Here is a 14,750-nt window from a genome sequence, read left to right on the forward strand (position 1 = left end):
CACTGTTATTACCAGTCCAGCTATGTTTATTTTTCCTCACTTAAAATTAATGATTTAATTGTTTCCATGGTTGCTTAATGCCTTATTAAATGCACTTTCATAACCTAGAGACAAATAGTGACTGATTCAAGAAGGCTGCAGTACATTTAAGTTATAGCACTTCAAAACATACATTTTCATGGGAAGTAACCATGCAGTACAGTATTAGCTACAATATTAGCACATATTTTAAATAAATACTTTAGCATACTGAATGACCTAATGACCTCAATAAGGGATTATCACTTTTTTAATTTTTTTTATTCAATAATATAATAATATAATGTCCCTCTTGGTTATTGTGTGAGAATCAGCTTCTAATATGTCCATGTGACTCAATATCTCATCATGTGCAGAATGCAGAGATATTTTTCAGGGAGAAAATGTGTCAGAGTGTGTCAGAGTGTCTGCAGACAGGGAAAATATGAACTAGTAGACTGATACAATAGATCTCTGCTATGTACAGTTTGAGAGAGAGACACAGATACAGTCTCTCTCTCTTGTGCCCGCCTGCCTGACTGCCTGCCCCAGCCTGCTGTGTTCTTATCAACATGTTTATTGGATCAAAACAGAGAGATATAGATAGTGACTGAGCCTACTCCCTTCTCCGTCTCTAGCGCTCTGTCTTGCCACAGATGATCCATTATATTGACCAGATACTAAAGTGGTCGATCTAACAATGAAAAGAAATGTCTTCAAAAATGGAAGGCAGTCGGGAGGAGGCAAGATCAGGTGGGACCATTCTAGCCAATGAGAGGGCAGATACGTGTGTGAACAACAGGCAAAACTCTGATAAAGTGTTTTTTCTCAAAGATGCCGGGATGTCACATGTCCTCCTAATATCATTAGACTGGTAAAAGCATTACCAAACTTCTATCAGATCAAATAAGCCACATCTAACAAATTGTCTTTATTTAACTAGGCAAGTCAGTTAAGAACAAATTCTTATTTACAATGACTGCCCGTAAATAAGCCATTACATTTTTTGTTAACTAAATTCGACACTCCATACAAAAACACCTCGCTTGGTGAGAGATAATTACTTTTTTATCGCCACCTGCTGGAGAAGACTGATTTTAGGCCCAGTTATCCCCCTCACTTCTTCCTCTGGTCTCGCTCTCTTTCTCCCCCCTTTCAGTCTCCGCCTCCTGCCACCTACCTTTCTCTCTATCTTGTCTCTCCTCCATCGCTATCTCTTCCAATCCCTCCATCCCTCTCCACTCCCCCCCCCCTCCCTCTATGGCTCAGAAAACACATAAACATGGATATGATTCAACCTACACAAAGAGCCAGTCCAGACTCCAAATCCCCATGCAGGCAGACAGAGACTAGCGTGGCTGGATCTAACAGGCTAATACTGTAGATGCGGTAAAGAGGTCAATTGAACTCAATTGCCATGGAATAGAGTGGGGGAACGATCCCGAGTCTGCTCACTGAATCCCAGCAAAATTAGCATACATTAAGGATATTGTTCATATGTGTATTTCACACTATGTTGAGGTAGAAATCAGAGTATCATGCTGTATGGATGTCAACCCCAATATATGTTCATGTCATCATCACCAATCCACTTCATTACAGTTAAAAACTACTTTGACTACCACCACCGATTTCTGTATGCGCCAGCTATGCTAACCAGCTTATACTAGCAGGAGTTAGCGTTTAACAGTTACTTATTTTAAGCCGGACAACTTATAAATGCCAAATATATAAAAATCAGACATAAGTAAGTGCATTGTGGGCCTGTTACAATACATAACTCATGACAGATTTGAGGAATATCCACTTTGCTAGATCCAATTTGCTGAATGTGCGCCAATCTGGTCAATGGAATGGTCTGCGTTCTATTGACTCCGTTACTGCATTCACATTTTGTTACGCGTTACAGTCTTATTCTAAAATAGATTCAATATTTTTTTTCTCTTAGCAATCTACACAAAATACCCATTAATGACAAAGCGAAACCAGGTTTTACATTTGTTTTTTGCACATGTATTATTAAAAACAAAAAACATAAATATCTCATTTACATAAGTATTCAGACCCTTTGACTCGAAATTGAGCTCAGGTGCATCCTGTTTCCATTGATCATCCTTGAGAAGTTTCTATAACTTGATTGGAGTCCACCTGTGGTAAATTAAATTGATTGGACATGATTTGGAAAGGCACACACCGGTCTTTATAAGGTCCACAGTTGACAGTGCATGTCAGAGCAAAAACCAAGCCATGAGCTCCGAGACAGGATTGTGTCGAGGCACAGATCTGGAGAAGGGTACCAAAACATTTCTACAGCATCGAAGGTCCGCAAGAACACAGTGGCCTCCATCATTCTTAAAGGGAAAAAGTTTGGAACCACCAAAACTCTTCCTAGAGCTGGCTGCACGGACAAACTAAGCAATCGGGAGAGAAGGGCATTGGTCAGGGAGGTGACCAAGAACTCAATGGTTACTCTGAAAGAGCTCTAGAGCTCCTCTGTGGAGATGGGAGAACCTTCCAGAAGGACAACCATCTCCACAGCACTCCACCAATCAGGCCTTTATGATAGAGTGGCCAGACGGAACCCACGCCTCAGTAAAAGGCACATGACAGCCCGCTTGGATTTTGCCAAAAGGCACTTAACTCTCAGGCCATGAGAAACAAGAATCTCTGGTCTGATGAAACCAAGATTGAACTCCAAGCGTCACGCCTGAATGCCAAGCGTCACGTCTGGAGGAAACCTGGCACCATCCCTACAGTGAAGCATGGTGATGGCAGCATCATGCTGTGGGGATGTTTGCCTCGATCTTGACTGGTCTCCCAGTCCCTGCCGCTGAAAAATATGAACGGAGCAAGGTACAGAGAGATCCTTGATGAAAACCTGCTCCAGAGCGCTCAGGACCTTGGACTGGGGCAAAGGTTCACCTTCCAACAGGACAACAACCCTAAGCACACAGCCAAGACAACACAGGAGTGGCTTCGGGACAAGTCTCTGAATGTCCTTGAGTGGCCCAGCCAGAGCTGGGACTTGAACCTGATCGAACATCTCTGGAGAGACCTGAAAATAGCTGTGCAGCAACGCTCCCCATCCAACCTGACAGAGCTTGAGAGGATCGGCAGAGAAGAATGGGAGAAACTCCCCAAATACTTTTAATACATTTTGAAAAACATGTTTTTGCTTTGTCATTATGGGGTATTGTGTGTTGATTGATGAGGGAAAAAAATATTTAATACATTTTAGAATAAGGCTGTAACATAACAAAATATGGATACTTTCCGAATGCACTGTATAAGTCCATGCTAATACTCCTGTGTCTCTTCCCTCGTCCGAACTTCGTTACCTAACTACAAAAAGGGAAAACACAGTGGCACATCCATCTCATTGAACTGTGAAATAGAGTCCTTCACGGGTCCAAAAATATTGACCCATTCGAAATGGACCTGGGGCTTTCCCATCTGGACCCGATATGCATAAATAAAAACATTTTTTATATAGAGACCCCTTCCGAAAGGACCCGAGGACAACTAGACCCGTTCCATATAGACCTGGTCGTCCGATCCGAGTGAAGGAAGCAGCAGAAAAGTATATTTTTAAGCTACTTTATTAATTAACTGGAGCTGATAAAGTGTGAGGGAGTGGAGGTAAACATAGGTGAAGCTCGGGTAGGGGCTGTGCTGTGTGTGTAGGCTACTGAGAGTGTGAGCGAGTGACACGGGAACAGGGAGGTGGGAGGAAGAGACAGCAACCAACCAAGCAGACTCTCGCTATAGTAGACTAATAGCTGCCATAGATAGAAAATGTATCATCCAATATGATTATGTAGCCTGTCTTGACTGCATCAAACTGCTAGGCTAATTGAGAATGCATGTGCTTTCTCATCCTGCGCAGTTAAACAACAACAACTCCATTCAGAATGGAGCTTAGCTGTTGGCTCTTGGTCGTTGTAGCCTATCATTCTCCTTTCATTTTTAATTACAGAATTTGAATTCCATCTTCCATTGACTCAATATCTCTTAACACGGAGGCTCTATGGCTGTAGCCTATTGCCGCTTTGATGACTTATGATTGGCCAACAACAACAGCAAGCTACACGTGCCACTCTCGTTAAAAGAGTGGCACGTTTAGCTTGGGGTCCTGGATTGGGTCTCAGGTATTCGGGTACAGGTGGATCCGGGAAGACCTCTACTGTGAAGTCCTCAGCCTAGACATGTACCGTATATGTCTGTATATGTCAGTATTGTACAGGCCTATGTCTGTTCTAAGTGCTCTAAACGCCCTACATAACCTGAGATCAGACACACAGAGATAATACAACAGCTCCCTCCCTCCCGGGGCCGTACTCCTGTCTTCTCTCTGTGTGTGCTCCAGATCATTCCTCCCTCATTCCCTCTGTCATGCACATTATCTCTCACCTTGTCTTCCTCCACCCCTCTCCTCCCCCTGTACTCTCTCACACAGCAACAGGAACAGAAGCTCTCTAGCTCTGTCTGATACGCTCCAAAACACGGCAAGGCTCACACGAGCAGACACGCAGTAAGTAGATTCCTTCTCACACAACACCAACTACCAGGTACTCACACATACACACGCACACATAACTAACTACAGTGCCCTCCGTAATGATTGGGACAGGGAAGAATTTTATTTTTTATTTTGTCTCTATACTGCAACAGTTTGAATTTGTAATCAAACAATGACTATGAGGTTAAAGTGCAGACTGTCAGCTTTAATTTTAAGGTATTTTCATCCATATTGGGCAACAGTTTGAAATGACAGAATTTTAAGGGACTAAAAGTATTGGTAAAAATTCACCTATGTGTATTACATTTAAGTATTTGGTCCCATATTCATAGCACGCAATAACTACATCAAGCTTGTGACTCTAGAAACTTGTTGGATGCATTTGCTGTTTGTTTTGGTTGAGTTTCTGATTCTTTTGTGCCCAAAAGAAATGAATGGTAAATAATGTATTGTGTCACTTTGGAGTCACTTTAATTGTAATTAAGAATAGAATGTTTCTAAACACTTCTAAATTAATGTGGATGCTACCATGATTATGGATAATCCTGAATTAATTGTGAATAATGATGAGTGGGAAAGTTACAGATATACAAATATCATACCTCCCAATAAAATGCTAACCTCCCCTGTTATTATAATGGTGAGAGGTTCGCATGTCTTGGGAGTATGATATTTGTGCGTCTAACTTTCTCACTTCAGTACATACTGTATAAGTGAATTTGTCTCAATACTTTTGGTCACCTAAAATGGGGCTACTATGTACAAAAAGTGCTGTAATTTCTAAATGTTTCACCTGATATGGATGAAAATACCCTCAAATTAAAACTGAAAGTCTGCACATCAAACTTGTTGTCCTTGTTCGAGTTCAAATCCAAACTTTTGGAGTATAGAGCCAAAAGAAGAAGAAATGCTTCACTGTGCTAGCCTGTCTCTAGTTAAGCGATAGAAGACTCCCTCTGGGCTTATGCTCCAATACAGTACAGTGGAACCAGGAAAACCAGCCAGCCAGTCAGTCATCCAGCCAAACACAGCCAGTCATTCATCCTGCCTAGTGCTTACAGCCAATACCACAGCCTAGCCTGTCTCAGTCACACTAAGCTGGTCTCTTCCTCACACACTGGTCCTCGGCCACACGCTAGGCAAGGTCTAGGATACACTATCCCACCTGGACATTTCCCACTAAATAAGGGCTGATATTGGCTGTGGTGGTTTAGATGGATCCAAAGGGAGAGAGAGGGTGCTAGAGAGAAGGCACAAAACATATACACACAACCACACAGCACACACAGTTATTTATACAAATAGCCATGCATTTATGTGTACACACACATACACACTGTGGTCTGTAGGAGGCTGAGCGTTTCTCCCACTGTCTGTCAATACTAGAGCTTGCATGGTCTCCTTGAACATGTTGTGTTGTTGTAGGGACTAAAGCTATCTTTCTCACTTTACTCCTCCGGATGATATTACACTTCCATAATCCACATATCCACAATGACACTTGCGGTTGCCTGGCAACGCGCCCCAGGGAGTATAGTTGGCAGCGTGGGCGGTGGATGTGACATCACTTCCTGTGAGTGGCAACGGAGCGAACACTCTACTCTGCGACACAATGAGCAGCTGAGGAGAATGAGAAACGGCAAGACCGCTCTAATATCAAGGAAATATGAACAACACAATGTTCTCCCACACAGGCAGGACTGAAATACTGAAAGAGAGAAATACAGCAATTTCCTCTCCTATCATCAGACAGTAGGCCATACTATATTCTCTCCTACAGACGGTTTTGTTGCTAAACAACCAACACAACGCGTGCGCAACTGGGGCAAAACAGACAGGGTTGGCTTAGATTGTTGACAACACGTAACTATTTCATTTCCATTTTTATTGAAAACATTGCACAAAGAACACTTGTTGTCTCTCAAATACATTGTTACAGATGTTTGTTAGCTAGCTACTGTTAGCCATATTAGCAGTGACATAAAATCAGTCAAAACAAGACATGGTATCAAGAACAAGATAAAACTAGCTGAAACGAGTCACCTGCGATTCCTCACATGGCAGTTTCTTGTCATTGTTGCTAGGTATCTGGCCATCCAGAAACACAACTCACAGCCTTCTGCCCCAATGAAGCATGCACATGGTTTTCGTGATGTTGTGAGCTAACCTATTTATAGCAAGACGCACTTGCTTTATCTTAATCTAACGAGGCCATTACAAGGCTATCAAACCATGCTGCTGACTGTCAATGGCATACTGGACTATAGCAACCCCCCCCCCCCCCCCCCCTCAAAACCACCATATGGAGCACACACACCGTAAACCAACAGGATTACTAAACTGATGTGCGTCAGTGTTGTTGGAATGTATATGGAGGTTTAGTAAGACCTCAGGGAGCAAGACAGAGAGTATGATGGGAGGATGAGGAAGAACGGAGGAGGAGGCGTGACGCAGACACACACGTGGAACTCATCACACATCACACAGGCTTTACAGCCTCAGAACCCAACCAAGACCACAGACTGGCTTTATACATTCCCACCCACAGTTTACTACTAATACCACCATTACAGACGTTTCATAGGTATTACAGTTGATACATACACAGGGACGCACCAACACATGCACATAGAGTAAATAACAGACCAATAGCACTATTACTGAAACCACACAAGCACCAATCAGGCACCCAATACTTAACTACAGCGGTGCCATCTCTCATCTTCTTTCTCTCTACATGTCCTTCTCCTCTCAAGTCCAGCTGTCCCCTGCACGGTAGGTGAGTTTGGCCTTCACTCCAGCAGACATGCTAGATAGTCTGATGGAGTGTTACAGTGATTCCCAGAGAGCTGTACTTCTAGTTCTGGCAGTGGCCCGGTTTGGCTCCCATGAGCAGATCCTCATCCTGCCTGGTGCCTAATAACCCAGCATTCTCCTCTCCATGCTCAGCCCCCCAGCACTGCCCTGTCCTAGTTGGCACACCACCCACCATTCTGTCTGTTTGGAGGGAGAACAGTGTGACAGTATTTTGTAGGCCGAGGGCACACTGACGTGTTCCAGGGTCCCCCGTGAGGAATGAGAACTTGGGACAGACCAGCCTACACAAGGTGCCAGTGTTACCCCCAAGTTCACTGTAGCCAGGGTCGTACCTACATAACAAGACACAGAGGTCCTCAACATGTAAAGTGTTGGTCCCATGTTTCATGAGATGAAATAAAAGATCCCAGAAAGGTTCCATACACACAAAAAGCTTTTTCTCTCAAATGTTTACATCCCTGTTCGTGAGCATTTCTCGTTTGCCAAGATAATTAATCCACCCGACAGGTGTGGCATATCAAGAAGCTGATTAAACAGCTCAATCATTACACAAGTGTACCTTGTGCTGGTGACAATAAAAGGCCACTCTAAAATGTGCAGTTTTGTCACACAACACAATGCCACAGATGTCTCAAGTTTTGAGGGAGTGTGCAATTGGCATGCCGACAGCAGGAATGTCCACCAGAGGTGTTGCCAGATCATTTAATGTTAATTTCTCTACCATAAGTCACCACCAACGTTGTTTTAGAAAATTTGGCAGTACTAACCCCACCATCCCAGGACCTCCACATCCAGCTTCTTTACCCCCTGGGATCGTCTGAGACCAGCCTCCTGGACAGCTGATGAAACTGAGTTTGCACAACTTAAGAATTTCTGCACAAACCGTCTGAAAGCATCTGAAGGAAGTTAATCTGCGTGCTGGTCATCCTCACCAAAGTCTGACCTGACTTCCGTTTGGCGTCGTAACCGGTAATCCTCACCTTAGATGGCCACTGGCACGATGGAGAAGAGTGCTCTTCAAGGATGAATCCCGGTTTCAACTGTACTGGGCAGATGGCAGACATTGTGTATGTTGTCGTGTGGGCGAGCGTTTTGTTGATGTCAGTATTCTGAACAGAGTGGTCATTGTGGCGGTGGGGTTATGGTATGGGCAGGCATAAGCTAAGGACAACAAGCACAATTGCAATTTATCGATGGCAATTTGAATGCACAGAGATACCATGACGAGATCCCGAGGCCCATTGTTGTGCCATTCATCTGCTGCCATCACCTCAAAGATCATAACGCTTATATTCTTTCCTCTGAATGAGTTCTAATCACACCTGCCTCTGAGAATGAGTAGAATCATGAACAGTGGTTTGTGTGTTTGTTCCCCTGCATCCTACGGATTTCCCCCCTGATTTTCCTCCCTGATTTGCCTTTCTATTGCAGTAACGTTGAATGGCTCTGGATAGTGTTACTTAGCCAGCTAGAAGGATGAAGTAAGAAGCAAACGTTAAAAGGAGCCTACCTAAATAGGCTACTAAGTTCTCATATTAACTTTGCTGTACAGAGAGTAGGCTACTTAGACAGACAGTGAGGTGGTACTCAGTGGTGAAGCTGAGGCAGCCTGAAATGCATGCAGGAGGAAGCAGATGAGACAGAGAGAGAGAGGAAGCAAGAAGAGCGAGAGATTACTATGGTGGTTCCCAAACTTGGGGTCGGGGCCTCAAGTAGGGTACCTTAAGAAAGTATATACTAATTAGGGGTGTAACGATTCATCGATACACATCGGTCCTTGATTCAAATGTTTAAGATACGACAGCGTCGGTCACAAAATCGATTGAAACATTACGAACCATCGATTCACTTACATTTTTTGCTCATACTAATTTCTTTCTACCTTCAGAAAACACCTAATATTTTGTTACAACTGATGCGTTGTCTCCTTCAGTGTGGAACTAAGCATGTAACTGTGTTGACAGTTATTGAACTACAAGTCATTTTGCATTCCAAACAACCCTAGAGAAAATCAGTAGCCTGGTCAAACTTCACACTGTGTCCAGCCTGCACGCTGACAAACGCCAGTTAGGCGGCATGTTTCTGTTCTTGCACATCTGCCCGGCACCTTCAGTATTCAAATGCTAAAATGTCTTGCGTGATATTAGGCTTTATTAGTTGAGTGGCAACCTATGTAATTTGCCATCTATGCGCTGTTGAAAACTGTGTTTTACTGGAATAAAAGTAAGCTACTGGAAACAACACTCATCTGGCTATACCGGCTTACAATTTATTTTATCTTGATTGTTCAGGTTCACCATCAGCAATAGTTTTGGTAGTTTTGCTTTAAACAATCAGTGTACGGTATTTTTTTATATACTGAATAAAGTTGATAATTTCATAACGAGGAATCACTTTTGCGAGGCGCACTGCATGCCAAAGCAGGAGGAGAAAAGAAGCAAACTAAAAACTTAAAAATGGTCAAAAACATTCAATTTTGAGATGGGGGTGAAATCCAAAGTTGTGCTATATATTCATTGGCTATGTCATTGCTAATTTGTAAATGATAAATATTGCTTGATTACTAGCTCAAACACTTCATCTGCATAAATTACAAATGAATTAGTGGGTGATGGTGATTTCAGAACCAAAAGGTGGACAAAAACATAGGCTACATTTCTCTCCTAATCTGATAGTGGGGTGGTAGATGCCTAGTCTCCATTATGGCTCAGATCAGGTCCCTACATACACACCCCTCAAACTCAACTCACAACTCGCCAGTTCCACTGCATTTTTTCCTTGTCCCCTTCTAAACAGGGACTGATTTAGACCTGGGACACCAAGTGCGTGCAATTCATTATCAGGTAGAACAGAAAACCATCAGGCTTCGGACTTCGTAGGGTAAGACCTGGTATACACTATAGACATACATCATTCACACACACACACACACACACACACACACACACACACACACACACACACACACACACACACACACACACACACACACACACACACACACACACACACACACACACACACACACACACACACACACACACACACACACACACACACACACAGCTCAGAGAGGCCCAGCTCAGAGAGGCCCAGCTCAGAGAGGCCCAGCTCAGAGAGACCCAGCTCAGAGAGGCCCAGCTCAGAGAGGCCCAGCTCAGAGAGGCCCAGCTCAGAGAGGCCCAGCTCTATCAAACCTTATCCCACTGAATCATTTTAAACTAAAACGGATCGTTCCTGTATTGTATCCGAGCCCATGTATACATATCGAATCATCCTGAAAGGGAAACATACATCCCTTTTACTAATCTTATCAAACAAGTTAGGAACTTTAAAAAAACAAGACATGTTTCAATATGAACACCTCCGCATGGTCTATCTTCCCTACAGGCCTACATTAAAATGCTATCATAACGGAAACAATACAGCTCTAAAAATGTCATATGTTTTTGTTGATATCAGTGGTTGTTCGTCTTATCTCCATTTCCCACTGGAGTTTATAGTTTATCCATTACCCACCTTTTTTACCACTACATCACTGATATTATTACTAATATTCTAATAATTCATCTGAAAGTGATAATACGATCATCTGTGTGCTCCATTGATGTCTGTTTGTGTGGCACTTGATTAGTAATAGGGATGCACAATATATCGGTGAACATATCGGAATCGGTAGATATTAGCTAAAAATGTCAACATCTGTATCGGCCCGATGTCTAGTTTAACACCGATGTTATAAACTGATGTCAAAGCTGCCGTGCATACCTACAGTGCCTTGCGAAAGTATTCGGCCCCCTTGAACTTTGCGACCTTTTGCCACATTTCAGGCTTCAAACATAAAGATATAAAACTGTATTTTTTGTGAAGAATCAACAACAAGTGGGACACAATCATGAAGTGGAACGACATTTATTGGATATTTCAAAAAAAATTAACAAATCAAAAACTGAAAAATTGGGCGTGCAAAATTATTCAGCCCCTTTACTTTCAGTGCAGCAAACTCTCTCCAGAAGTTCAGTGAGGATCTCTGAATGATCCAATGTTGACCTAAATGACTAATGATGATAAATACAATCCACCTGTGTGTAATCAAGTCTCCGTATAAATGCACCTGCACTGTGATAGTCTCAGAGGTCCGTTAAAAGCGCAGAGAGCATCATGAAGAACAAGGAACACACCAGGCAGGTCCGAGATACTGTTGTGAAGAAGTTTAAAGCCGGATTTGGATACAAAAAGATTTCCCAAGCTTTAAACATCCCAAGGAGCACTGTGCAAGCGATAATATTGAAATGGAAGGAGTATCAGACCACTGCAAATCTACCAAGACCTGGCCGTCCCTCTAAACTTTCAGCTCATACAAGGAGAAGACTGATCAGAGATGCAGCCAAGAGGCCCATGATCACTCTGGATGAACTGCAGAGATCTACAGCTGAGGTGGGAGACTCTGTCCATAGGACAACAATCAGTCAAATATTGCACAAATCTGGCCTTTATGGAAGAGTGGCAAGAAGAAAGCCATTTCTTAAAGATATCCATAAAAAGTGTCGTTTAAAGTTTGCCACAAGCCACCTGGGAGACACACCAAACATGTGGAAGAAGGTGCTCTGGTCAGATGAAACCAAAATTGAACTTTTTGGCAACAATTCAAAACGTTATGTTTGGCGTAAAAGCAACACAGCTCATCACCCTGAACACACCATACCCACTGTCAAACATGGTGGTGAAAGCATCATGGTTTGGGCCTGCTTTTCTTCAGCAGGGACAGGGAAGATGGTTAAAATTGATGGGAAGATGGATGGAGCCAAATACAGGACCATTCTGGAAGAAAACCTGATGGAGTCTGCAAAAGTCCTGAGACTGGGACGGAGATTTGTCTTCCAACAAGACAATGATCCAAAACATAAAGCAAAATCTACAATGGAATGGTTCAAAAATAAACATATCCAGGTGTTAGAATGGCCAAGTCAAAGTCCAGACCTGAATCCAATCGAGAATCTGTGGAAAGAACTGAAAACTGCTGTTCACAAATGCTCTCCATCCAACCTCACTGAGCTCGAGCTGTTTTGCAAGCAGGAATGGGAAAAAATTTCAGTCTCTCGATGTGCAAAACTGATAGAGACATACCCCAAGCGACTTACAGCTGTAATCGCAGCAAAAGGTGGCGCTACAAAGTATTAACTTAAGGGGGCTGAATAATTTTGCACGCCCAATTTTTCAGTTTTTGATTTGTTAAAAAAGTTTGAAATATCCAATAAATGTCCTTCCACTTCATGATTGTGTCCCACTTGTTGTTGATTTTTCACAAAAAAATACAGTTTTATATCTTTATGTTTGAAGCCTGAAATGTGGCAAAAGGTCGCAAAGTTCAAGGGGGCCGAATACTTTCGCAAGGCACTGTATATAACGTAGGTACAGGACGTAATGACGCCACGTAGAAATGTTGCGCTACACGTTCAACACAATATTCCTAACCTAGCCTACAATGTCTGCTGTGTGGATCCAGCAGTCAACAAGTCCAGCGATCATTTGAAAGAGTAAGAACGTTTCAGAAAGACAACTCAAAAGGCTAAATCCATGAAAGCCGAGATAATGGAATTCATTGGCCTTGACAATAAACCGTTCCCTATTGTGGGTGATGTTGACTTTCGTTGACTGGTCGAGCACCGGTACACACTACCAAGTGAGCTATTTTTCAGATGTTGCCCTACCAGAGTTACACAGTAATAGTGTCACTGCTATTAGCTTCACGACATACATACATACCATGGAACGCCGTTTGGGTCTTTACGTGTTTAAAAAGATACAGTAGCGCTGTCAAAGCTGTACAGAAAATCTGCAAACAAGCAAACACCGGACACGAACGATGTGTTTACAATTATCGCGTTGGTAATAAAGCATAATTTATTTGTAACTAGCTTTAGCTTGATACCTAGCAAGCACCAATACAACCAGCCTGAAAACAATTACCAGTAGAAACTGCAGTCATTTTCATTATTCTTAGCAATGATTTAGGAATCCTTGTGAGTACGTATTAGAAAGGTTGCCACTTGTTGTTCGCCTATTGAAATTGAACTTCAGTTCTTGAAAAAAAATAGCTAGCCACAATAAGGATTAGGTACAATAGTGGAATTTGCGGTTTGCCTTCAAAATAAAACTGTGTCATTGACAGTGATGCAAATTATTACAAATAGTAGAATTATGCCATACTTTTATTTTGAAGGCTAACCGCAAAGTCCACTATTGTGGATAATCCTTATTGTGGCTAGCTTCACATAGATGGGTCCGACCACCATTAACCAAATAAGAACGGTCTTATAAATTAGGGTTATTTTAGATGACACCTAGCTGTATAGTTAGCTAGCTAACTATAGCTACTGAAACAGATTATGTTGTTTTGCTATGTTTTTGGGGAAGAACATTGTTTGCATCCATGAGCTAGCTAGCTTTTTTATGACCAGCACTGTAGATGTGCGAGACAACTTTACCAGCATCATAGCATACGTATTGATCAATCAATGTGATATGTGAAATACGAGTGATAGTGTAATCAATGTGTTATAACTACGTAAAAAATGAATGTACTGTATATGTATATAAACAATTATATAAAAATTATATAAAAATTATTATGTGACAGGCAGTCATATTCAGGTCCTGATTGGTGTAATTTTGTTTTGACACGCAAAGACCCAAATGGAGTTCCATAGAAATCCTGGTTGAGAATGAAATGACTGAACAAATGAACAACGAAACAGCACAGCAAGTAAGTGAAAGAAATAGGTTTTGATTATGTTTTTCTTGTAATGGGGACATACATAAATGTCAACAAAATAACTTTTTAGTCAGCGTGGTGTCTGTGTGTGTAACCTTTATTTAACTAGGCAAGTCAGTTAAGAACAAATTCTTACTTACAATGAAGGCCCGGGCGACGCTGGGCCAATTGTGCGCCGCCCTATGGGACTCCCAATCACGGCCGGATGTGATACAGCCTGGATTCGAACCAGGGACTGTTATGCCTCTTGCACTGAGATGCAGTGCCTTAGACCTCTGCGTCCATGCGTGTGTGTTAACTATTTAACTGTACTAGAATGCTTAAAAGGCCGCTAAAATTGTAAATATCGGTATCGTTTTTTTGGCAAGGATAATATCGGTATCGGCCAAAAATGTAATGTCGATGCATCACTAATTAGTAATGCCTAGGAATACAAATGTCGACGCTATGTGAGTTGAGAAAAAGATGTATGTAACGATTTGATGATTTTATGTCATTGGTCATTAGAACTGACTGAACAGTTACTGATGCTACGTGTCAGTGTGAATCAGTTCTCATATTCCCCCTTTCAGGGTATAACATTACAACTGTATAGCTAAAAGGCTACATGTTTGTAGATGG

At 42.2% G+C, this 14,750-nt stretch overlaps 1 protein-coding gene across 7 annotated transcripts in view; it reads right to left on the reverse strand.

The window, feature by feature from the left end:
- Positions 1-14,750, reverse strand: part of LOC139384492 (chromodomain-helicase-DNA-binding protein 9-like) — a 131,278-nt gene that overhangs the window by 56,030 nt on the left and 60,498 nt on the right. The gene's annotated exons all lie outside the window — the stretch shown is intronic.

Source organism: Oncorhynchus clarkii, chromosome 26 (genome assembly GCF_045791955.1).
Source record: "Oncorhynchus clarkii lewisi isolate Uvic-CL-2024 chromosome 26, UVic_Ocla_1.0, whole genome shotgun sequence".
NCBI lineage: Eukaryota > Metazoa > Chordata > Actinopteri > Salmoniformes > Salmonidae > Oncorhynchus > Oncorhynchus clarkii.